At 63.6% G+C, this 25,949-nt stretch overlaps 1 long non-coding RNA gene across 1 annotated transcript; it reads right to left on the reverse strand.

The window, feature by feature from the left end:
- Nucleotides 1–13,166: 13,166 nt before the first annotated feature.
- Nucleotides 13,167–15,217, reverse strand: LOC119877572. The gene is made up of 3 exons (XR_005379023.1): nucleotides 14,485–15,217; nucleotides 14,344–14,400; nucleotides 13,167–13,728 (listed from the first exon to the last, which is right to left on the reverse strand). It is a non-coding gene; the product is annotated as an uncharacterized LOC119877572 (long non-coding RNA).
- Between the last annotated feature and the right edge of the window lie 10,732 nt (nucleotides 15,218–25,949).

Consider the following 25,949-nt stretch of genomic DNA (forward strand, 5'->3'; position numbering starts at 1 on the left):
TCTCCGTGCCTGGAGCAGCAGCCGCCCTGTGCCCCGAGCGGGGATCACCAAGTGCATGGGTTCAAATCCATCCATAGGGTCCATCAGAGCTGTGGGGTGGGTATGTGGCCAGGCCAGTTGGGAGCGGGGAGGACTCTGGGAGGCAGCTGCTGCCGATGGCGCGTGCTAATATGCGGGGGCCAAGTTGGACGCGTCCCACAGCTCCTGCCCCAGGGGCATCACAGGGTGTCTGACACAGTCCTCACTACCCCAATTACAGGGAGATGGGCCGCCTGGCCCAAGGCCACCAGCCACACGCGGTGGCCGGGACCCGTCTTCTGAGCCCTTATCTGCACAGAGATGTCTTTTTGGTTTTCCTCTTTCCTAGTTCGGATCCTCACATGATCATCCTGGAGGCCAGGGTGGAGGAGGTGACGATGATCCAGGAGAGGCTCGTGGGGTGCAGTCAGGGCCTGTGGAGGAGGGCAGACCTAGCTGCTCTCAGGAGGCCGAGGGGGGTGGACAGAGGCCCTTGGGTGGCAGGGCTTCTGTTTGTTGGGATGTGACTCTCCAGCAGGGCTTCTGGATGGCCCACAGACTCCACTGCCCTCTGCCCCGGGCTGGTGCACGGCCCGTGCAGCAACCGTGTGCAGGAGGCGGATAAGCAGCGGGGCCGGAGCTCCCCTCACTGAGGCCCCACTCGGGCCAGGCCTCGCCGCACCGGCCCAGACATCGGGCAGTGACAACAGGTGCAGCTGTGCAGCCCCCGGGCACAGGACGGGGATCCTGGGGTGCAGACCCTAAGTGGCAGCCTGGAGATAGGGCCCGAAGGTCAGGCTGAGGAGGGGAGACACGCGGGGGTGCGGGTCACCTGGGGCGTGGCCAGGGCTGACAGGGCTCCGTCCCTCCCCCTGCTCCACCCTCAGGCCCTCCTGGGGTTTAAGTGGAAGCTGGCCACGCAGGAGGCGCCTGCAGGCCCGGGAAGAGGACGCTGCTCTGGGGACAGGCTGAGGTGGCCCGCCGTCGGCAGCGCTGAACGTCAGGCCCATCCAGGTCTGTCACCTTTGAGATCCCCGGAGGCATGAAAAGGGGCCGGGACCTGTTTCCCTGAGGTCCAGTTAGAGCAGTACGGGGCCCCGTCCTCCCAAGGACCACCCATATGCCAGGACCCACAGCCAGGCCCAGGAGCACCCCCACCCCCACGGGCCACCAGGGGACCCCTGCCCACAATGACCTAACCTGCTTCACGGGGAGGCGATGTGCTTGCACACAGTGGGTGCTCGTGCATTGCCTGACCTCCTACACCTGAGACTCCCTTCCGGGCCCCAAGACAGGAGGGGTTGTCCTGGGATACAGGCTGGATCTTCAGGAGCTCGGGGCAGTGAGCCCCCCGAGCCCAGCACGGCCTGGGCGGAGCCCGGGTGGGGGCGTCCTGTGATGTACCTGCGGTCCCAGAGGCCGTGTGCAGGCCTGACCTGGGGGGAGGAATCGGACCAGCCCCGGCGGCCTCCAGGCTGACCACGTGAGGATTAGAGCCAGGGACGCAAGCGGCTTCCGGCCCTTTATTACAACCCCCCCCGCCCCCCGTAATCCTCAGGGCAGCTCATTTCCCAGGCTGGCTGTTAGAGAGCCTCTGGGTGCCCCCAGTGGTGGCCCCCCTCGTCCCCTGACCCCATCCCCACCAGCCCCTGCCCACGGCGTCTCCGAGGCCTCCCGAGCAGGTGCAGCATTACAGCTTCTTGTCAAGCAGCCTCCCTGCCCCGGGGAGGGAGTCTGCGCCTTCCGGAAAGGTCCCTGGCTGCAGGGGCTCGCGAGGCAGATGGAGGTCCAAGGGCTGTGCCCTCACACGTCTGCCGCCAGGGATTGACCTAAATCAGTCAGGAACATATGCTCAGGCTCCGTGTTTAAGGACCTGCCCCGGAGTCATTTTTACCATGAAATCCCAGAAACGAGCTGCACTCCCAGCGCCTGACGTGCAGGACGGGGCTGCCTCAGACGTGGAGGAGGTTGCCTGGGGATGTCCGAGCGTGGGGGCCCCGCGGCTCAGTGACCCCAGAGGCCACGGGCTCGGGGCTCCCGGCCTACTTCCTCCAAGCGTTATTTGGCCTCTCCCAGGCCTTGCCCGCCGCCCTGCACCAGACACACGGCGGAGGGGACAGCTGGGCACCCTGAGGCAGGAGCCCATCCTCACTGCGGGGCAGCCACCTCGGGACTCGAAGTGACCCCGCAGACTCTGGCGCCCGGGGTCCTCGGCTGCCCCCACGCAGGATCTATGCCCCCTTCCCGCCCGCCGTGGGGGGGTCCAGCCCCCCGGGAGTGTCCGCGCTGCGCCCTGCCCGTGCAGGTTCATGATCTAGATGACGTGACTGCTGGCCGCAGGCAGAGTCTGTGCCGCGGCCCCAGCCTTTCCCGCCTCACCCCCCGCTCCCCAGGTGCCCCCCGCTCTACTCTGTGAGCCAGGGAGGGTGCTGGACAGCAGGTTCTAACACCCAGGCCCAGACAACGGGCCATGAGCACGCCGGCCCCCTGGACCCCCACACACCTGCTCCGCTCACGGCCATGCCAGCCCTGCTGGGAAGGCAGAGACGTCGGGGCCTGTCCCCCCTGCCGCGCAACCCCGGGCAGGGGGCCACACCCTGGCCTCAGTTCACCCTCTGGGTCGAGAGGGTGCCGGGGAGGCAGCCCAACACAGCTGGCCTCTGCCGTTGCCCAGGTGGGCCCGAGGACAGGTGACCCCCGGCTGAGGAGGGCTCAGGGCGCAGCTCCCTGCCGACTCGGGGCATCCCAGGCTCCCCCCAACACTCCATTCCTGCCACCCTTCCAAGCTAAACATGCTGACAGGTTAACGGGCGAATGACAGGCAGCTGGACACAGGTTCAAGGGCACCAGCGGGCACGAGATGAGGCCGGGGCGGGGGGAGCCTGGGGCCTAGGGATAGACACGCGTGGCTACAGCCACCCCGGCCCCCGGGCAGCCTCATCACAGACAGCCCCACGGGGGTCCAGCGGGGCCAAGCAGCAGCAAGGAAGCCCCAGCCGGCCCTCTCCCTGCCCCAGCCCCTGCTGCTCGTCCCCAGCCCACGCGCCTACCCAGCTGGGCCCGCACTCCACTCAGTCCTATGCCCGTCCGCCCACCTGCTTCACTATTGTTTACTGGAGGGTTTTCTTCAAAAGGGTTTTTTTATTTATTTATTTTTTTACTTAAGTGATTATATTTTGAAAGGAAATCTTACAGCACTACTGGAAATGGAAAACAAGCATTGCAGGCGGCAAAAAGAAGGTGTCCGTACAAACAGAATGGCAACAAAACACGCTAAGGAATCCTGCGAGGCCTGGGACCTGCCGAACGCTGGACCCTCGCAGAGCTGGAGGGACGCTGGTCCCGGTCGCTCCCTGGTGGCGTCCCCGTCGTGGGCTCTTCCACTCCCAAGGAGAGCACACCCACACCCGAGCCAGAAAGCTCTTCCTTTATTCGGTGCATCAGTTAGGTAGCACCTGTGGGGGCTATCCAGTTGGACCGTGAAATAGCTGAACCTCAGCCCCAGTTCAGGACAGGGACTCCCACTCCCTACTGTTTGCCTTGGGCCTTGGGGTCCCAGGCAGCCCCAGGCTCACCTCCAAGCTCTTGCACAAGGCTCTGGGCTGAGCGAGAAGATAGCAGCCCCAACGCGAAGGAGCATATTACCTGCCCATCACTTGAGCTGTTCAAGGCACTGAGAAGTCCTGCAGGAACCCCCTTGACCTTGTTTAATCCAGGGATTCGTGGGGGACCTTTCTCCCCCAGCCCTGCCCTGCATCTAGAGGGTCTCCTGGGAGGATAGACAGTGGGCATCCCTCCAGGACAGACCACGTCCATTCTCATTGATAAGAACACTTAAGACTCCAGCTCCGCTCCAGCAGCGAAATGATTTCCACCCAGATGGCATGCAGCCATTCTTTCTGTCAGGTCCAGCAAAGCCATAGCATGCATAGGGCTGCCCCAGTGATCCAGGCCAGGAGCTTCAGCCTCTCAGTCCACTTGCCACCAGCCTGAGTGGGACAGTGGCCCCCTCCCCAGGCTCGGCCCTTGGCTGTGTGCTCTCTGTAGGCTTTATCAGCACCTTGGCTGACATCCCTCTATTGGGACGTCTTGTACTGAGGTATAAAAGGACAGTGAAGACACGGTGGGTGTTCAGAGAAGCCTTCCTAGACAGAACATATACTCTTGTCTACTCTTTGCCGGGCCCCAAATCTGTTGGGCCTGACAGGTGGGGCAGAGGGAGGGGAACCTCCCACAGGAAGCTACGGGGTGTTCTGAGCCAGGGAGGAGGGGTGGGTCAGGTGTATTGAAGGATCTCTAAGAAGCCGTGGCCTCCCCGTTCTGGGGCTGGACCTGCCCCGGAGGATCCGGGGACCGTGGGCAGCTTTGGGGATCAAGCTGCTTGCCCAGGGAGGCCAGTGTGTGTCCCGGACACAGCAGAGCGCACAGCCAGGTGCCTTCTGGCGGGGGCAGCATTTGTAATGGGGCCTCAGGATGGGGGACTGTGGCCTGCAGAGGTTCAGGGAAGAAGGAAGGCCAGGTGGAGGGAAGGGGGGGAGCAGACATGATCCCTGGAAGGACAGGAGGTGCTGGGAAGCCACGCTGCCCGCAGGCCAGAGGGTGGCCTGAGGGTGCCAGGAGGTGAGGTGGGCTGGGAGCACAGAAGGGGCCACCCTGAGACTCACCAAGCGTGGGAGACCGGAGTCAGTGTCACCAAGGGTCAGGTAGCGGTGGCCACTAACCAGCACGGCATGGCCAGTACATCTCTGTCCCCATGCCCCGGTCCTTCAAGGCAGCATCCTACCCTGTGTGACAGAGAGCAAGTCAGGCCAGAGGGGGCGGCTTCGGGGGTCCACCCCTGGTCAGAGGAGGCTGGGTGGGAGGCTGATCCGCTGCAAGGAGCCACTTCCTGGGTGGCAGGCTCCATCCCTGGGAAGCTGCGGTCTAAACCGACGGCCAGGAACATGGTGGGTAGAATGACATCGGGGCCAAGCCTCCCCACCCCAGGCCTGGGCCCATGGGAGCCCCGCGGCCTGAGCCCCGGCCACCGCGTGCTGCCTCAAACACCAACATGACCACATGGTTGGTAAACTGTCACTGTTGTCTGTGGTTTCTGAGGGGTCCCCAGGACTGGGTGATGTTAGCAGTTGGGCTCAGAGTGCAACGGACCTGCCAGGCTGGGCCTCCAGGGCGTCCCTAAGCCCCCCAGGGGGACTCCCCCCCGGGGTCTAGCCCCAGGCCACCCTTCACTGAGGGTGAAGCCTGTTAGGCCCCTGGGACTCCCCCAGCCTGGCCTCGGGGTGCCAGGGGGCATGAAATCAGAGAGGCAGTGAGTCCCAAGGGCCGCTCCAGTGAACCACGGGCAGCCCCACAGCTGAGCAAGGATGCCAGGCTCACCACCAACACGTCCTCCCCAAGGCCTCACCCACCACAAAGGCTCTCTGTTGCCACAGCGTCGGCTCCATCCCATAATGCACTGGATGGCGGCCAGCCTCCGTGTCGGGGTGGGTATGGTGGCCATGGGGGCCCATGGGGTTGTGGGGGCCGGCGAGGGGGACCGTCACAGGGAGAAGGACAAGATTTATTTAGACCAATAGAGTTGAGTCACCAGCTGGGAGCTTCACAGTTGGAATCTCCCCCGACAGCCCCTGGGGTGGCGAGCGGCCAGGACTGGGACACGCACGTTCCAGCAGGCCGCTTACTCACCCCTCAAAGATTAGGGCCTGTGGACAGTTTGGCTGGTGCCAGGACAAGAGGGCCAAACGCAGCCTCTTCAGCCCTAAATTGTCCTCCTCTTGCCCACCCCAGACGCTGAGGGGATGGCCTGGCCAGGCATGGAGTGGCAGAGGGCTCCTTCCTCACCACCCTAGAAGACCCCAAGGGGCCCCACATGTGCCAGGGACCGCAGACCCCTTTTACCCGGCCACACTCACAGCCTAGGCCCTGGGGTAGGCTCAGGCCCTCGCTCAGGGGATGCTCACAGGCCCCGGCTAGCGTGGCACTAGCAGCCCCCTGACGAAGCTGGGAAGCCCAGCAACTGGCAGAGCCAGGATTTGAGACTCAGGCCCTCACAGGAGGGCATCTGCCACAGGGCATTCGCTTGGGCATCCTTCTGTGCCACCCAATGAGGCTGCAGGACGGGTCCCACAGGAGACACTGCAGTAAGTGTCCCAAAGGCTCAGGCCGGGCTGGGGCACTGGGCGCCAGGCCTGTGGTGGGCCGAGGTGTCGGCAGATGGCCCACAAGGCAGTGAAGTCCCATTTCCCAGTCGCAGTGTTGGAAGACTGAGAGGACAGCCAGGTCCACTGTGGCCCGTGAGCCACTGTCGGGAATTGACCCTAAGGAAAAAACAGAGATGCACGTGCGTTCAGGGACTTTTGTCTGAGCCTCGTTCATAACGCAGAGAAGTCATAACAGCCCACATGCCCAACCGGAGGAAGACAGCTCCGTGAATGATGGACCTGCACGTTGGCGGCCAGCGTACCTGTGTTTCTGGAGAATCTCTAAATGCAGGGAGTGTGAGGTTGTGTTAATGGAAAGGCAAGGCCCAGGCACCGGGACCGGGCCAACCGAGATGCACAGGAAATCCACCCCAAGAGGGGCAGGCCCGTGGGACACGCCATCTAGCTGGTGTTCAACATTTTCAGATTTATTATGTCCTAATTTCCACAGAAATGTGCTTCCATTCATCATGACAAAAAAACAAACAAAAAAAAACACATGGAAAGTTAAGGCTGGACAGGACAGTAGTCACTCGCACTCCTGGGACCCAACCCCACCGTGTATCTCGAGCCCCGAGTGTGGGCTCCAAATAGTCCCTGGTGCCCTGGCCACCACCAGACCTGGCCCTTCTGTGTTTGTCGGAAGATTTGCTCCATGCCAGCTTGGGGCAGCTGGCCCCACAGGGTGGGGGCACGTGTCCTGCCAAGAGCCATCTGTTCCCACTGTGCGTCAGGCGCCCCAGGCAGGCTCCCCCGCCAGGGACTTCAAAACGGCCACCTGTCTCCGCCTTACCAACCCCGAGCCCTCTTAGGGCAGGGGGCTCCCGGAGGCACCGCACTGAGCCGTCAGGCCCCCGCTGACCACGCTCAGCTCAGCTCGGAGCCGGTCACTGCCCTAAGGAACCCTCAAGTCTGGCTTTGGGCAGAGGGTGGACCAGCTTAGGATGTGGACGAGGTGGGTGGATGTCGCCTGAAACTCTGTGCACGCTGCGTGTCTTCAGGGCGCGTAAGAACAGCATAGGGAGGTACCTGCCAGGGGGTGTGGGTGCCCTCTCTGCAGACAGGCTTGCTGGGGACACGTGCCCGGGGCTGATGGGACAGACATGGGCATCACTGAGCACATCTTGGAGCGGTCAGATCCGAGGGAGTGGAGGACACACCTCTGTGGGACCCCAGCGGGCCGACTGCCACACACAAGGCAGGTGCCCTCGGTCCGTGAGGAACAGACAGGGCCAGGGAGCACAGGATGCACACTGAGCCGGGACTGGGCCCAGATAGGCATGACTGTGGTGTCCCTGACCCCAGGCGGCCTGAGGGCTGGAAGAGGCAGCTCCAGCTCCAAGGTGGAGACGCGCGCCCAGGGAAGTAGGGGTGTTGTCACCTGGGCTGGTAGCGCCACGATGAGAAATGGTGAAAGAGCAGAGACGGCGAGGATGAGATGGAGAGGAAGCCAGTGGGAGAAGTGTGGGAGCCAGTGAAGCCAGAGAAGATCAGGTACTTGGGGGGGGCCTGGTCACAGGCTGGGAGCGCGACAAACAGGAAGTTCCACTGACCGCGTGATGATGCCACTTGTCGTTCGTTAACTTGTCATGCCCCAGAGTGAATCCTATTTCAGAGCCACCGGCCAGGGCAAGGCCTCCCCGCAGTTAAGGCCAGAGCCTGGGATGGGCAGCTCAGCAGCCCTCCCCGATGTCGGGCACCAGGGGAGTCGCCTGCCGGGAGGACCTCGGGCGAGGGTGGCCAGGATACAGGAGGGCAGTAGCCACAGACGAGGCCGTGGGGGTCCGAGGCAGGCGGGGGAGCAGGACGGGACTGCCAGGCTGGGCTGTGAAGGACAAAGAGGGTGGACCAAGCCCCAAGCTGGAGGCCTCTCCAAGTGCCCCAGCCCGTGTCCCTTCCTGGCCCACCTGGCTCCCCACCCCCACCCACCCCCATCTCTCAGTGGTCCTGTCACTGTCACCAGGCACCCTCACCCTGGGAGTCTGTCTTCCTTCCCTCTGGGGCCCTCCCTTCAGCCCCCTGGCCCCTGTCCCACCCCCGGCCCCTCGGTGCCCACGACCCCCTCATCACAGAGTCCCTCCATCAGCCCGCCAGGCCTCCCTGCCGCCCTTCCAGCCGGCCACAGCTAGATCGTGGGGAGCATGGTGGCCACCGCCAGCAAGGGGCCCCCGGGGAAATCAGCCAATGCCAATAAACCTGCTTCAGACACCCCACAGTCCCAAGTGCACCATCGCTCTTCCGCATCGACCAGCCCACCAGGGCTGCGAAGCCAGGCAGGACAGGCCCTTGTCCGTCAGCCTCCCCTGCCCTGCCCGGCGCAGCCCCGGAGCCCCCAGCGAGCCCTCCCACGCTCGGCAGTGGGGCCGCAGCCCAAGGTCCAGCATCATCTGGCAGGAGTAGGAGGTGGAGGGTGGGGGCAGTGCCCGCCGCCCCACCAGCCTGACATTTCCAGACAGGCTGGCAGCGCTTCCTCAGCAAGCAGAACAAGCGCTGTCAGCGGCTCCCCAGGCTCCAAATGCCAGCGTGGCCGCCCAGGCATGGCAGGGAGAGGCCCGGCAGCCCCACGGGGGGCAGGCAACCCAGCAAGGCCATGGCAGCGGGGGGTGCTGTGGGGACCCTAGAGCTGGGCTTCTTGACACCACCCTGGGGACGGAGGGCAAGCTCCAGTCTCTGCCAAGTGCAAGGGTGAGGTTTTCCTTCTGGCCAAGAGCTTCCCCCCACCCCCACCCCCGGCAAGCATCTGGGTGCAGCTGGGAACAGGGGCGGGGGCCGTGTGGCCAGGCCTCGCTCTGCTCCTCCCCACCCCTGTGCATGGAGCCCGGACCGGCTCCTCCAGGGAGCCACGTGGTCTGAGAATCAAAGGTACTTCCACCCCAAGAGGCTCCAGCAGCTGGTTTGGGAGCAGTTTTCCCAGTAGGACAGAAGAGGACATGGGCCTGGGGCACCCGGGGAGACCTCCAGCCTGGGACTTGGTCCACGCTCCTTGTCCAGGGACAGGCGGCCAAGGGTCTCTCTATACCAGGGTCTCAAAACCTTAACAGTCCAAGAGCCGGGGGACGGCACTCGGTCCCTGTGGGAGGCACAGGCCTGGCAGGCGCCAGCGGGGAGGCCAGGATAAAGGGTGCCAGGGAAGCCAGCCAGGTACCTCAGCCCCCACCTACCAAGGGCAGGAAGCTGCACGCTGACCGCACAGCGTGGGGGAACGGGAGTGAGAGCTTGGAGGAGCCAAGTTTGGGCCTACAGGGTGGGCACCAGCCAGGGCTGCCTCCAGCCTTTCCCCTGCCAGATGGAAGATGCAGGGGATGGGGCAGGAAGAGAGCGTCAGAAGGCAGAGGAGCCGGGTGGGCGGAGGGTGCGCAGGGAGGACGTGAGCACCCGCAGGCTGCAGGTGTGAGTGGGGGAGATCCCGGCCCACACGGGGCCAGCAGCGCTGGGTGAATCACGAGGGCCCCTCACATGCTCCACATGCTCCCGGAGACCCCAGCCTGATCCTCAGCAAGGGAGCCTCCCCAACTGGCTGAGGTTCCGGGGACCTGCTGTGCGGAGGGGTCGTGTCATCAACGGAAGGAGGTGGAGCCCGGCGGGCTCAGGACCAAGAGGAGCCGACTTTCTGAGGGCTCAGCACCCCCTGCCGCTCTCCCCCAACCCCTGCAAGACAGGTGGGACCATGAAGCCCTGCCTCCCTCCCCCCAGACGGACTCCAAACCACACTAAGATGAGGCTGGGTCAGGGTCTACTCCACCATTCGGGTTCCCAGGGGCTGGCCATGCCCTCTGGGACTGTCCCCCGGATCCTGCCTATCATCCTCAACCCTACCCCCTCCACCTCCCCTCCACCTCCCCTTACCTCCCCATCACATATCTCCCTACACCTCCCAGGACACTACCCATCTCACCTCCCCAAGGAAAGCCCTCCAAGACTTGGCCTGGGGCATGTGCACGGCCTACCCCCACAGGAGCACCGCGGTCCTCCCTCTCAGTACTCCAGAGTCAGTGCTCACAGGTCACCAGAGGGAAACCCAGGCCCAGAATCTCTGCCCTAGGCCACTGCTGGTCGTAGATGAGCTCAAGGCACGTGCCTGTTTGTAGGTCTGGGCTGGCTGGCCCCTATATTGGAGCCCTGGGCATTCCCACGGAGGGCCGAGCCTCCCTCTTTGCAGCATGGGACAAAGCCACCCCTCGTCCTGGGGGTGGGATACCTGAGTCAGGGGACCGTGACCGGGGTTGGCCATGCCCTGCGGCACACAGGACGTGCAGCAGCTCAGAGCACGGGGCCCCTCGGCCCACCTGGGTCCCACCCTCCCAGGGCACAGCAGACACGTGGGAGGACCCCAAGCACAGGCGCTGGGCTCCTCCCTTCCAGGGGCTGCTTTCCCAAAAAGCTGAGCCCTGACACAGGACAGGGCCAAATGGGGTGGGACTCCTGCCCTGCCTGCCCTGGCCCTGGAGGGAAGCCCTGCCCCACAAGGGGTCCCGCTGAGGCCGTGGCCACACGCACCCATTAACAGAGCTGCCAGCCCTGAGCATGAGCCAGTTGGTCCCTGATTGATGGGTAATTGTTTTACCTCTGAACAGCCCGAGCCCCATAATTTGGAGGCATAAATCCCAGCCTGTCGGGCTTGGCTGACATGGAATGACACCCAGAATTAAATGGAAGCATAACAATTAACAGCCCATAAAAATGTTCTGAGCAGAGCCCCGCCAACTGGGGAAGTGCATCTCCATATTCTCCGGGTGGGATCCCGTGGGCCCCCCTGGGCCGGCAGGAGGTGGTGGGGGGGGTGTGTGCAGCACGATCCCAAGTCCCTGAGCTCCAGGGGCCTGGCTCACCTCCTGGAAGGCCTAGAACTCTTCTCCACTCCTGCAGGTGCCCCCATACAGGTCTGAGGGTCTGCCCGCCTCCCCTCTGGTCCTGGGGGTGCTGCGGCCCTACCCTGCAGCCCTCAGAAAGGTGTGTGACCTACAGGGCTCCCGGCGGCACCCCAGTGGGCCCAGCCCCAGCAGCCCACCTCCTGGTGCACCCAAGTGGCCTCCTCCACTCCCGGCCCCTACCTCTCTGCCCCTGGCTTCCCCTCCCAGACAAGCCCCCACTCCCAGCCGGGGGAGGCGGGTGGGGGCAAGCAGGGTCCATGCTAATATGGTGGTTAGTGTCCCCTCCCCGTGTCTGAGGCTCGCTCATCCGGGTGTCACCCCGTGCTCACCCTTCCCCTGGGTCTCCCACGGGCCCACGCCTCACAGGCAGAGTACCGTCCCCGTGTGCCCTCAGCCTGAGGAGTCCAAGGCTCCCGAGGAGGGGGCCCGGCCTCCCCAGGCCTCCCCCGGCCTCCGCTCCCTCCACTGGGGCTGCAGGGCACCTCCAGCAGTCAAGGCGCTTGGGCCCTGGAGGGCAAAGCCTGCACCACGGCTCCCCCAGCCCGTCCGGTGCAAGGGCTCAGCTGGAGAGCCAGGTCCCTGAGGCTGGGGAGGCCCAACAGCTGGGCTGGTCCTCGGCCTCAGCCGTCCCCCAGGCCCTCGTGCACGGGATGGGGGCTGCGGGCTCTGTGGGAGGCCCCCCTGCAGCACACCACGGGGGAGAGCAGGCGCTGAGGCGCCAGACAGAGCTGGAGGCTCCGTTGGGAGCCAGGCCGAGACTCCGCCCTGCCTGGCGCGGAGATGAGGCCGAGCAGTCAGAGACCCGGCCGGGCCAGCTGCGACGGCGCGACGGCCGCCCAGGGGAGCCCGGGGGAGCTGCGCTGCTGTCGGGGCCACAGGGCCCGGGCCCCGCAGGGGGCTGCGTGGGGACCCCAAGGCCTGGCCAGAGGTTCAACACCAAAAACTCTTACTGACTTGATGCAGAGCCCACTTTAAAAATCAACTTAATAAAAAGCCACTTGCCTCGCATTGGGAACAGTCAAATGGCTGCTGTAACTTAATTGTCTCTGAGCTCTCTGTTTTGTAACTCGATAATTGTGATTCTGTTTTCTTATTAATGTCATTGTTTTAAACCTCCTCTACCACTTTCTCTGCTGGGCCCCGGGGTGCAGAGCAGAGGCGGGGCTCCCAGAGGTTTCCTCCAAAGAGGCGGGTATTCCAAAGAGACTGCTGTGCCACAAGTGCCCACCCCGCCAGGCTGTCGCTGCGGGGGAGCGAGGGAGCGGGACCTCGGGTACAAGGGGAGGCCCAGCAGGTGGATGAGGGCCCACGGCATCCGGGCGGGGGAAGAGCCTAGGCCAAGGCAGGGAGGCCTAAGGGGCTGCTGAGGCAGGTTTGGTGAAGGTTGGGCGCTGGGGAGACCAGCGGGGAGGCAGAGGCAGGGGAGAAGCATGAACTTGACCTTGGATGTGTCACCGAGTTGAGGGGAGTCCAGCGGTCCTGGCTGGAGTCCTGCAACCAGAGGGTGCCAAGAGGGGACCTCCGGAGCAGAAGTGCTGCGGCGTGGCTGGGGCCCACGCCCCCCGAGCCTGCGGGAACAGAGGCTGCAGAGCTGCCCTTGAGGTCAGGCGCCGGGGGAGGCCACGCGCAGCCCCAGGCTCTGGGCCCTGCAGACACCCCAGCCTCTCCCCAGGCGCTCGGGCGGGAGCCGCACCCGCATTGGGAATTCCGGGCAGGTCCAGCCTGCATGCTGTGTCGGAGAAATGCAACACAATTAATTAGCCCCTAAAAAAAGCGTTTGAAGTGTTTATTGCAGGACGGCGCTCCTGGTTTTATAAGCAGATGGGGAAATAAAGTGGTGGGGATGACAAGCCGGGAACAGCTGCACGGGGACCCGGAACCTAATTCATAATTCAGCAGACTAATCAGAGAACATCTTCTGCAGGCGCCGTAATGAAGGGACGTGAGGCCGCAACTGATGAGCCGCTCCCCGCTGCACCCCGCTGCGCCCCGCTCCCCGGCCCCGGCGGCCGCCCCCCTGCGTGGCCAGACCCCGAGCCGCCCCGCCGCCCGCCCCGGGCCTGGAGCACCGGGCCTGAGGACCAGGCTCTTGACATGGATTTTCTCAGCAGCGGCCTTAGCCAGAAGCCCGTATTCCAGGGGAGGAAGCCGCGGCACAGGGAAGCTGAGGGCCGGTGCGGGGTCCTGGCAGGCACACGGATGCCCCCCCACGCCGGGCACCCCAGGACTCTAGGCCCCCCGGGCCAGGCGGTAGGAGCACGGGGCCCTCCAGCCTCGTGGGCTGTCCTGCTCGAGAAGGCTTCACCCACGCAGCGAGCCTCTGGCAAGGCCTCTGGTAGACTGAGGGGTGCTCACCACCCTGGCAGGTGGGGGAGCAGCCTCGGAGGCGGGGGCACGGCCAGAGCCGCTGTGTCCCCAGGACGAAGCGGAAGCCGCTGAAGCCGGTGGCTGTGTGGACAGGGGAGGCGGGGGGAGGCCCGGGAAGCTGGGCTGGGCTGGGGCCCCGCAGGGGCAGGAGGGGGGTCGGGGGACCTGAGATGACGGAACATCAAACTTCACATGCGTTTTACGAGTCCTGGTCCAACAGGAGTCCTGCTTTCGCAGCGGCCGTGGGCGGCGAGGTGTCCTGGATGACCTGTCTGCGACAGCCGTGGAGCCCTGGTTCTCTCCTGGGCTGCTGGGGAAGTGCCCGAGGCGGGGGGCGAGCCCCCTGGAGCCCCCCTTGGCCCCCGCTGGGCCATTCCCCACGGGCTCTGCCATCTCATCTGCGTGCCCCAAGTGTCTGGTAAGACACGAAGCCCCAGAGAAGAGCCCAAGCCACCCTGCCCTGAGCCGCTCAGGGCCTCCCTGGGCAGAGGCCGTCAACTAACCTGGCCCAGGCCTTTTCTAAAACACGCATAACACCACAAATAACATCAAGTGGTTGGTGGTGTAACAGAGGAAGGCACAGGTGCCACGATGCCCCACTGGGGGAACGCAGGGGCCTCGCAGAGCCGGGCTTTGAGGCATAGGTAGGAGCTCACCAATGTGAGAACGGCCGTCACCGTCCTCTGTGCCGCCAGCACTAGATGAGCTCCGGACTCAGGTTAGAAAGGGACCCTGAGTCAGACTGTGACCCCAACCCCACTGGACGCCCCCTTCCTGGACTGGCCTGGCCAAGGTCCTTTCCAGGGCTCCAGCCCGTGGACCAGAGTTACCCCCCTCTCGATCTGCAAGGGGAGGGTGGGGTGACGAGGAAGCGAGTCCCCACTTACCTGCCACAGGTGACACACTGGCCCAATCACTTCAGTGTGCAGTCTGTGGGTCGGAATCTGGGAAGAGTCACGGGGATGAGGTTCTGCTCTGGGTGGTGCCCAGCCACAGGGTCCCTGGGCGGGACGGAGGACGTGCCTGACCTTGGCTGGCCAGGTACAAGGCCAGGCTCAGCGGGTTGCCCTCCACATGGCCTCTCCAGGGCTCAGACGACTTTGGTGGCATCAGAGCCCAGAGCAGGAGGGGGACCCTCCAGGTTCTCAGGGCTCAGGTGTGGCACAGCGTCAAGTCCATCTGATATCAATGGTCAAAGCCGTCCCGGGTTGCCTCCGAGCAGGTTCTGCCCAGGAGAGAATGCTGGGGGAAGCGAAGGAGCAGAAGCAAAGTGAGGCCCCAGCCAGGAGCCCACAGGCACCAACACGACCCCAGCTGAGGCACCTGGAGCTCCAGGCAGATCCCCTCATGGGTATTATTTCCAGAAATAAACGAACAGGGAGTGACCCCATGATTTTACTTGGACCCAGTTGAGGGGAGCTAGAACACGCCCCAGGGTGGCCTCCATCCTGAGTAGATAAGGCGTGTGCGGAACCCAGGACGGGCCCTCACAGGCTAAGGGACCCTCATCAAGGCAGGGTCTCGGAGCTGAAGGGGGTCTGGGTTCCGCAGGCCGGCTGGCTGCCTTCGAGGCCCTCCGAGGGTCCCATCACCAGAATGACTCCCCCGACCGGCTCCCTGGCTGCTGTTTGCCAAGGACACTCTGGGTCAGCCCAGGCATAGCCAGCACGTTGTTCATCTCCCCACAGGGCGACAGATTCCCCTCATCTCCAGCCCACCTGCTTGAAACGAGAGACCCACCTGCCCAGTGTCACCCAGCTGACAAATGGTAGCACAAGGACACGAACCCTGGTGTCCTTGGCTCCCGGGCCATGTTGCGGCCACGGCCCCCAGCCCAGCCCCCAGCCCGGCCCCCAGCGTCCACATCGGCCGTCCACTCCCGCCACCTCTCACTCTCTCAGCATGCCCCCTCCCCAGGCGACCACTGCCCCTCCTGACCTAGGGCACAGGGTGGGCCCCTGCATGGGCGCTCAGAGCCCCAGAAGGTTAGCCAAAGGGCAGGGCGGCCCCTGAGTAGGATGGGGCCACTGTGCAGGGGTCCAGCACCCCACTGCGGGTGGCCGCCTCATGATGGTGCCGTCCAGCCCTAGGGACTGGCTGCAGCAATGCCACCTCCAGAGTGGCCACAGCGGATGCGCCATGCTCGGTGTGCGCACACGTCCCCCCCACTGCGCCGAGCCTGTCCCGTGGGGTGTCTCTGGCAGAGGCAATCTCACTGAACAAACACGCCCTGGATTCGGATTCGCTCTGTGCAAACAGCAAGAACTGCTGCACCACAAACAAGGGGCTCAGAGAACAACTGAATGACAATGGGCCGAGGAGGGCTGTGTCCTTTGAGGCTGGAATAGGGGAGGTGACCGCTTGATTCCTGCAGTACAGGGCATTCCCCCGGGGAGGCAGGGGACCCCCGGCCATCTCCTAAGACATTCGTTTGCCCAGCGACACAGGAGCACTGAGCTGGTCATTGGGGGGGCCCTGGGGGGCAGGGGGACACAGTCTCAGCTTCAAGTGGGGACTGAGCAGCGTACATACAGGCTGTAGAGGAAGTGCTGGGCCAGGTGGCACCTGCAACCAGAAACCTGCCCTGGATCTCACCCCTGTGCCCACCACCAGCATGGCCAGCCCCTCCCTGACCCCCGCCCTGGGGCCTGCGGGGTAGTCAGCACCCCTGGGGTGGCCTCCACGGGGCTCCCCAGATGCTGAAGTGACAGGCCAGCCAGGCTTGACCCCCTGCCTCAGGGCTGCCCGGGACAGTGGGGCCATGTGGGTAAGAGCCCCCCGCCACCCCCGGCTGGGTCCCAGCCCCGCTGCACCCCCCTCCCACTGTGCCCCAGGGGTCCTCCTGGAACAGCTAGATCCCGGGGCAGCGATCCTCACCGCAGGTCTCTGACGCCCCTCCGAGCCCAAGGCAGGCCCCCAGGAGGACAATGCAGGACAAGAGACACCCATTTCCGGAGCAGGATGGGGCGGTGAGGGGGGGTCCTCACCTTCCTTTCTCTGATGTTTCTGCATTTTCCAATCTTGACACAGGCACACCTTTCTCAGGTAGTCGCCGCAGAGCGTGCACAGGGAGGACCCGGGAAGAGCCCCCTCCAGGGTGCAGGTGGGGGACCGCCCCCGCGTGGCTGGGTGTCCTCCAGGGGGCGTGAGGGCAGCTCGGCGCCCCTCCCCGGGGACGTGCCACCCTCATCGCATGGCCACTGCGATAGTGACATTAACTTGTGTGTAATGGCACGCTCGGCCGTTGGACGTGGAGCGATTCCAGTTTAATTAGGCCTCGGGAAGCTGGGCATTAATTAAAGTAACAAAAGCCTCAGCACAAAGCAGGCCGGGCCTTTTGGGAAAGGCTGCAGTGGGATCCGCGGGACAGGCCCTCACCCGTCCCAAGGGCTGCCCGCCCCGCTGGCCCGGCTGCGAATCTTCCTTTTTTTTTTTTTTTAAGATTTTATTTATTTATTCATGAGAGAGAGAGAGAGAGAGAGAGGCAGAGACACAGGCAGAGGGAGAAGCAGGCTCCATGCAGGGAGCCCGACGTGGGACTCGATCCCGGGTCTCCAGGATCATGCCCTGGGCTGAAGGCGGCGCTAAACCGCTGAGCCACTGGGGCTGCCCCGAATCTTCTATCACCACCCACCCCTCAGGCCCAAGCACCGAAGGCTGCACGGGGCCTCGCACCCTGACCTCCCAGGCCAAGTGCCGCCTGGGCCTGGGCCTCTCTGGGCTTCACGTGCCACCCGCCCCGGAAGAGAGGAGTTCGGTAGAGCCCCCCACCCCCACCCCGACGCTCTCTGGCCCAAGCCCCCTCCCCGAAGCCCCACGGCCCCACCCAGGGGAAGCCCGACCTCCCCGTGCACGGCCCACCCTCGTCACCCCCTCCTCCCGACTGATCGATCGGGACAGGCAAACGGGCTCGGGCCCCGGGGCAGCAGGGACGGTGGCCCAGAGCAGAGGACACAGGGACAGAGCCCCAGCGCCGCAGCCAGCACCGGGGAACTGCAACGACCTCCCGCCCCTTCCCCGGCTCTTAGGCCTGCTGGGCCCGGCGCCCCCACAGCCGTGATCGGGAACCACATGGAATTTGCCACATTTATGGGACGTGCTTGAGGCAACTTTTTCTTTTAAGGGCAGGGGAGTTGAGGGTTTTATGTTTCTTTCTCTAAGGAGAAAACAGAAACTAGATGAGATGGCTTACAACGTGACCCCAGTTCCTCCTCGCCGCCCTAACTCCCAGCGTTTCCCTCCGCCTCAGGGCCCCATAGGTATGGCTGCACACACCCTCCTTGGCCCCAGGAGAGGCTCCAGGCTCCAAGGCCAGACTACAGCCCAAGGTCCTCTAGTTAAGCCACTTCTCCCACCGACCCCCCCACCAGCTTGGCATCACCTCCTTCTTCCCAGATGTTCTACCTCTGTTGATGGGTCCTGCTCTCCATCCTCACTCTCCTGTGGCAGCTGAACTGAGAGGTCTAAGTGGTCCAGGTGTCTGATGCTGCTCACCGACACCTGCTGCCTGATGGGCCCCTGGGCTGAGTCCAGGCCTTGAAAGTTAGAGGGATTTATGTCAAGGCCACAGGGCCCTTCCCCCCTGCACTGGGTCTTCAGGTGGCTGACTGGGCTGACTGTCCCACCCCCCACTTCTGAGCTGTGGACCTCAGCAGGACTCAGCCAGGGGTCCCCACTGCAACAGCGAGAGGACGAGAGGACGCCAGCCACACAGTGCTAGCGAGCCACCTCCAGGGAGCGCTCCCTTCAGCCACCCCGAGACAGCCTGCTAGCAACCACGTTTCTGGGAGTACCTGGAGCTCAGCCAGGAGGCGACAATCGGGGGACACCTGGCCAGGAGGGGGCCGAGCCAGCCCTCCCAGAGGGCCTGCACGGAGGTCCGGAGCCTGGCCTTCTCGCCACGGCAGGGTCCGGCCTGCTCTACGCCGAGACAAATGCTCCCCGCTCTAATATCGACATTTCCCATAATGATGATCATATTTTCCCCATCGGTCGAGACCTGAATCAATGGCATTTGAGTAATTGGAGATTGATTTTAATTAAGTCTTAGAAGTTTTGTGACCGTGCCTTAGAGGACTCCTTCCTGGCGGCTGCGGAGGGAGCCTGTGGGAACGGGACCCTGGTCTGTCTGACCCTAAGGGGGTGGGGTGCAGGGCTGCCTCCTGGGGTGTCCTTGGGCCCTGGCCTGAGACTCCCCCACTGGCCCCGCAACATCAACCCTGTCTCTCGCTCCAGCCCGGTCTGAGTCTCACCCCAAGGGCCAGGGCTGGCTGGGGTGACTTCTGGGGAAAGGGCCTGGAAGGTGGGGCCGGCCCCGCTCCCACAGCTGAATCTTGGACAGTGCCTCGTGCCAGTGCTGGGTCCCTCTCCTCCCTGACCTCAGTTTCCTCAAATGTAAAGTGAAGTCATCATGCCCTCACCCCCCAGGCCAGTGACCCAGTCCCCACCCCCCAAGGAGCATCACCACCTGGTTTCTCTTCTGTCCCCTGATGAATTGTCCAAACAGAACATGCCCAAGCCTCCTTCTCCCCACACCTCAGCTTCTAACATCTCCACCATCCCCAGGTTCCTGCCCCCAGGCGGGAGCCACCCTAGCATCACACACACTGACCACAGGACACGGAGGGTTCCTCGCCTGGCACCCCCACCCCCACCAGCTGTCTTCTGGGCCAGGCCACTGCCCTTGCTGACCCTCCAGAGCTTCTCATGACAGTGCCAGGGCCAGGGGACCCTGCCCATGGCCCCCCACCCGGCCTGCTCACTCCTGGGGAGCCCGTGCCTCCCCGGCTGCCCCGGCAACCTCCCACCACCCACCACAGGTCTCATGCCACAGAGGAGAGAAGGTCATTAGCAGGAATGTATTATTAATGAGGAGGCCTAATTAAGCAGACCACTAAATCACTCGGCCTCACCCTGAATCCCTGAGGACTAATGGGGAGTAGTCAAGTCCTCGGGAGCAGCTGCCAACTGCTGGTGGGTGGGCCCTGGGTGCTGAAGACACCAGGGGGGCCCAGGCCCTAGGCAGGAGCTCAAGGATGATCAAGGCCACGGCCCTGGGGATGCTCAGCTCTAACTCCTGCCACTGGCCGAGCCCAAGTGCCCCCAGAGAGCCCGGTCACCCCACCTGCTGCGCGGCTGCCACTGGTTCAGGGGACGGTCATGGGCAGCACCTCCCTGGGCCTGATCCCACGGTGGGAGCTGAGTCAGAGTCGGTGGGACAGTCGTCGCCCAGGCCAAGGGTGTCTGAGTAAGACCCTCAGGGCTCTGCCCTGTGTCCCTCTGTCCCACCCCCCACTTCTGAGAAGGGAGAGCCCCCAGGAATAAAGCTGGCTTAGCAACCATGGGCCCCATGGGCCCCACGCTGGGGCTCCAGAAGATGTGCCCACCCAGCAGCCCCACTCCAGGACCACATGGAGCCTGCCACAGGACCGGCCTCATCTGTCACCCAAACCCACTTTACAGATGAGAAATTGAGGCCCATGTACAGAGCAGAGACTGGGCCAGGCCCCTCCAGGGACCCAGAAAGCCTGTTTCCATGCACCTCCAGGCTCCTGTGGTTACGGTGCGTCCTGGAGCCAATCCCCCAAGACCATCAGCCCTCCCAGGCCCACGGAAGGATGGGGAGCAGTGGGCAGAGCGGCTCAGCCTGCTGCGTCGCCCGTGGGGTCAGGGCCATGGCCCCTGGGTCTTCGCAGGGGTGGGAAGCCAATCCCTGAGCTGGAAAGGACGTGTGCCGGGCACAGGAGAAGAGCAGTGGGCCCGGGGAGGAGGCCTAATGAGCAATCAGGCTCAGCGGAGCTGCATCCGCTAATGGTCTCAGAGCCTCTGGCCTCGGAACAGAAAAGTGTGACGGGCTAATGAGGGAGCGCGGGCCGGCCGGAGGTTGAAGGGGCTGGACCTGAGGGCCTGGCTTGGGGGAGCAGGGGCCAAGCTTCTGCTTTCAGGACCTGGGGCCTCAGTTTACCCATCCAGGTGTGTCCTTGGAACAGGGGTGATGAGCGAGGTGGCACCTTCCTGCTTTCTAAAGTGGGGTGTGGGGAAACCGAGGCCAGGACTGCACCTGCCTGGCCCCTTAACCGTGACGGCCATCTGTGCCAAGCCACAGGAGGTCCCCCACGCAAGCCCTCCCCCGAGGGACTGCCATCGTCACCCTTTTGTTTCTCCAGCTGCTGCCTGTCACCCCTTTGTTTCTCCTGCGGCTCTGAAAAACTGTAAACTACCCAAAAATCGCTGCAAGAAGAGTTTAAGTGGCCACCTGCCAGCCCCTGGCCCACCATCAGGCACCGGATGCCACTCTGTCCCGTCACCTTGTAGCAGGCTATGCAGGGGCCAGGACTCTGGCCGGGTGGGCCCGGAACCAGAACAGACAAAATGACTGGTGGAAGGGGAAGCGGGTCTTCGGGTCCTGCCCCTACCAGGGCTCCTGGTATCCTCCAAGCTGCTGTCCAGGGATGACAGGGTCCATAGTCTCACGGCACCCAGGGCCAGGCCTCCTTTGCCTGGAATTGCCCTTCTCCTCTTCCTGCAGTTGAAGGCTTCCCATTGCTAAATTAATGAAACTATAGACCTAGAGAATTAGGGCGGCACCAAGCAGCCTCTCACACTTTAGTGAGAATTGATGGAGCAGCCCTGGACCAGACTCCAGGAGCATGACAGGCTAAGTCTGATGGTGGAGGTGTATTCCCAGGGCCTAAAGGGGCTGCGGGCAATGGGAGGATCAATGGGACTAACCCAGCAGGGAAGAGGATGTCCCCGCCTACAAGCCCTGAGACCCAGAATAGCTGCAGGTATGGGGTGGTGAATTCTGGGCCCAGGGAGGCAATCCTGTGGTCACTCCAGGGAAAGAGACGGGCTCCACCCACCTGGCCCAGTGATTGGGCAAGACCCTGCCTCTGCAAGTGGGTATGGGAGTCCCTACCTTCCCTGTAGGGATAATCCCCAGCCCTGGTATGTAGACCCCAGGTGGGGACCCAGGACTCCAGCAGAGCCACATCCTGGCCCACGCAACTTGGCCACGCCCAGCCCCAAGGTGTCTGAACTGTTCAGGACATCAGCAATTTAACTTTATCACAATTACTTTGAAAACTATTAAGTGTAGTTATTAATCATTAAGTAATTATATCTGCTCTTGTATTAATTATCTGGCCATTGGGAATGTCATCAAGATTTAAGATTTTTAATTGTTAATAACATTTCCCAAACACAAGGGAGCTTTAATACACCTTCGTATATTGTCCCTCTGCCTGCGGTGAGGCAGGGAGGGTCCCCTTGGGCCTCAGAAGGCGCTCTCCCTGGTGCAGGGAGATGCCCAGTCCTCACCAGCACCGCCAGGCAGGCTGCTCTCCTAGGAGTGCACCCCAGCCCTGGGTATGACCCAACCTTCTCTCTAGAGATCTACGGGGTCCCCAAACACCAGTCGAGGAGCATGGCCCACTCTCCCGCATCCACACCCAGCCGCACAACCTTCAGCCTCCATGAGGCCCACAAGTTGGGATGTGCCCTGGCACCCAGACCTACTAGGGAGATTGCATCGGGGATACTGCAAGGTGCCCCCCGCACGGGAGATGCCCACCAATGCCCACCAATGACGTCCCGAGGTCAGCCCACAACGCCCCACTCCAGACCCGTGTGCCCCCACAGGCTTCACTGACCACCCAGCCCCACTACAGTCTGCGGTATCCCCAGGAGCTCTGGCTTTGGCCCCATGGCCAGCAGATGCTGGAGGAGCTACCAGGAGCCCCCCTGGTGGTGGTGGTGGTGGTGAAGGTAGATGCAGTGACGGTGGTGATGGTGGCAGTGAAGGTAGAGATGGGGTGGTGGTGGCAAAGGTGGTGGTGGTGGTGGTGCTGGTGGTGGTGGTGCAGGTGCAGGTGATGGTGTCGAAGAAGGTAAGGAACGTGACCGTGCTCCTGGTGACAGCGCTCATTGATGAAAACCGATTCTCCACGGTCCCGAGCTTTTCCAACAAGCCGTGTCTCGCCCTCACCCCCTTCCCGGCCACCGGCCCCTTTTCTGCCTGGTGGGCTACCCCCCGGGGAGGCAGGAAGAGAGAGCGCTTTGACCAGGCCTGACAGGACAGCGGTGTATCTTGAGCTCACAGAGAACATTTAATCTTAGTTAAAAATAAATAAGTTCAATTATTGGAAAAGGAAAAAATAGCCTAGTATTTACTGCAAGTGAATCAAAGGTAATTACTCTGGGAAAAGTCCCCTTTACGGATTCTGGGCACCATCCCCCTCCTGTCGGGGTCACAAGTGTCAGGTGGGGTGGCTTCGTGAGCTCGATGGGAAAGAGCAGGGCAGGATCGCCCCACCTCTCCGCAGGGGTGCATCCCTGCCCTCGGTCCCTCGGGGGACATCCCCAGGCCTTTGACTCACCCACTCATCGCTCACCTGCTGTGCAGCCGCAGGCAGCCGTGCACCTCTCTGAGCCGCGTCCTCCCTTGGAAGATGGGTGATGAGGCCGCTTCCCCCGTCGGGGGCCGGTCCTTGTGGCAGGACGCGGGAGCCTCTGGTCTGTGGCAATGACCTGTCTGCTGTGTAGACAGTGGAGCCTTGCTTTCCCTTCCCCAAGCCCAACCCCGCCCAAGAGGTTCGGCTGAGCCCTCCCCTCAGGTGACCCCAGAGCCCCGAGCCCCGGAGCCCCCCCAAGCAGGATAGTAGCTCCCCACCTGCCTGTGCCCTGGGCAGCCTGGAGCCGGGGACAAAAGGGTTTTCAGGGGTGATCTGGTTTTCAGAACCAACGGCTCCGGGACAGGCCAGCCCCCGCCCCAAGTCTGCTTGCGGGGGGCCCTGCAGGTGCTCCCCCCACCCCCCAGTGTGACCCGGCCAGGCCTCCTCGCTCTCCCGAGATGCTGCTTCCTCCGGCTCCGCGGCCCCTGACTGCACGAGGTCGCCACCTCGGAACCAAGTCCAGGGGCTTCTGAGAGGAGGGGGCCTGGCGGTGACCCCAGGCCCAGGGGCCAGCCCCACGACGCCCCGGCACGCGGCCCCGAGCTGCACGGAGCTGCCGGGCGATTAGCGCGCAGGGCGCCGCCTTTGCCGGGGAGGAAAATCCCATCCCAGAAATGCACATCCGATGCCAGTTCAATGTCACCCGCGGGGTCATAAACCCCCTTCCAATCACCTGGTGCCGTCGGTTGCCAGCCCCGTTAATCCCAGAAATGTCATTTAGAGCCAAGACATCACTCGGGGAACAATCAGGTCCGAGCCCTGCACAGAGCCCCACTCTGCCCCCCGCAGAGGCCTTGGGAGATGAACGACACCCGGGGGGCCGCTGGGCAGGGAACCGGTGTCCCCGGGAGCCACAGGATCACCTCGTCTCCCTCGGATGGGAGTCCGGATGGGCCCACCTCGGGGGGAGGGCGGAGACGGAGGCCGGGAGGCCGGGCCGCTCAGCCCCCGCAGCCTGCCCCCACCTGACCCTGCCCTTCTCCTGGTCCCCAAACCACCGCTGGCCCCGATCCTCCTCCAGAGATTCATCCCGCAACCCTTTCCTTTAAAATCTTTTCCTTGATTACCGAGGGTAACAATGAAAACACGTAATTGAATCTCCAAGAAATTACCATTTTTATAACTTGCTCCCAGTTCCTGAGATAAATTAAACGTCTCCCTTGTACGGCGAGCCCGCTCGCGGCCCATCATCGAGGGGTGATACTGCCCTTTATCATCGATGTGGGGCCTTATTAAGAAGAAGGCCTCACGCCGCCTCCCGGGAGAAGCCAGGGCTCCACCGCACAGCCCCCCGCGGGCAGCTGGCCCCGTTGCCGGAGAGCCGGCTCCGTGGTGTGGGTGGTCGGCGGGGGGCTGGCGTGGTCTCAGCCCAGGCTCCCCGGAAAGCCAGGCCCGAGGCCGGAGGCAGAGAGGAGGGGAGGGAGGGGCCGCAGCAGGCAAGGCTGCCCCCTCCTGTTGCTGACCCCAGGGAGCCACCACCCACGGGGCTGCGCCGGGCACCCAGGGCTCCCATGGCGCCTCAAGGTCAGGCACCGGAGAGGCATGGACAGGGGGTGCAGGTGCAGTGGCAACAGGAGGACCAGTTGGCTGAATGGTCAGTAGGCTCCTAAGCTAGTTCTTTGCTGCGTCTGGCGGTCCCAGTTAGCCAGCGGGTGGGCTAAGCTCTTGCCGCCTAGGTGGGTGGGTGGCCTTTGGGTGGCGGGAAAGTCGAAGCCTCCAGACTGTGGATTGAGTTTGCTGCAAGTGTGTGCAGGCTGCACCCCGCAGACACACCTCAAGACAGCAGACCCCGCAGGGAGACCACTCACATGAGAGAGCCGAGTTGGGGCGGGGCGGGGGGGACATGGTTGGCCAGTCTCTGCTCTCTGGGGACAGGAGGGGTAAGGCCCAAAGAGCAGCTTTCCACTGAGGAAATCTGGGTGTACTTGGGCCAAGGGCAAGAACCCGGAGTCACCAGAGGACTGGGATGCTAGGTGGCCTTGGGGCTGAGTCCTCCGACAGAGCCACCAAGGGGACTGGAATGGAGCAGGCTGGGAGGATGACGGACAGTCCCAGGAAAGGACCAGATGCCCCGCACCCCTCGACTACGCACCCACCATCTCTCTAGACAGCCCCGCAGGAGGATCTGGAAACCCCATGGTCAGTCAGGTGGCAGCGTGACCTCGGTGCACTTTCCAGCCGAGCATCCTGGGCCTGAGTGATGGCAGTCCTAGGGCCCCCTTCTCACACCCTCGCAGCCAAGTGGGATTTACACTGAAGGGACAGTCTGCCTGGGGCTGCGAGGGGCAGCGAGGCCAGGCTCAGGCCCCCAAAACCCCAAGGTTGAGGGAGCCTGTGTCCCCCACCTTCTTTGGCCTGCGGCGCCCCAGCCCCAACCCAGGAGCCCCGAGCCCATCCCCAGGCCCTGCCCACTTCCCTCCAACGTCACAGGCCCAGCCAAGAGCCCTCAGGCCAAACTCACCACCTCAGCTCTCAGCCCCACAGCCCAGAGCCCATCACACCAGGCCAAGCCCAGATCCCCGGCCCGGCTCTAGGAACCTGGCTCGTGGAGCCGTGGGGCTGCCCAGGGGCCAGAAAGCCTTGATAAGGGCTGGGTCACCTGGGAGGTGGCGCCTTGAGGGTCCAGACCCAGGTCCGGGGAGCCTGCTCGGAGAATTGCCCCCCAAACTCTGTCCCCAGCACACAGGTAAACACCTGGTGCGTCCACCTTGAGATATTAAGGTGGGGGGGGGGGGCAGAGGGCTTCAGAGCATGCTCTCTGGGCCAGGTACCAGGAGGTCATGCCAAAACAGCGTCAGGGCCCGGGCACCTGGCCAGCCCTCCCCCAGGCCGAGGCCCAGGGTGGCCTCTCTGGGCGTCCTACCCCCACACACCAGGACCGCTGCTCTGCGGCCCAAGGCAACTCCTCCCTGTAGCTTGGGTCTGGTGGGCGACCCCTGTCCAGACGCCCTCACGGGCTCTCACCTGTGCCACGTTCTGACCAAGCTCCCAAGCACCGGCCAGGGTACCTGTGAACCTGGGGCGTCCTCACACCGACCACG

Source organism: Canis lupus, chromosome 26, assembly GCF_011100685.1.
Source record: "Canis lupus familiaris isolate Mischka breed German Shepherd chromosome 26, alternate assembly UU_Cfam_GSD_1.0, whole genome shotgun sequence".
NCBI classification, from domain to species: domain Eukaryota; kingdom Metazoa; phylum Chordata; class Mammalia; order Carnivora; family Canidae; genus Canis; species Canis lupus.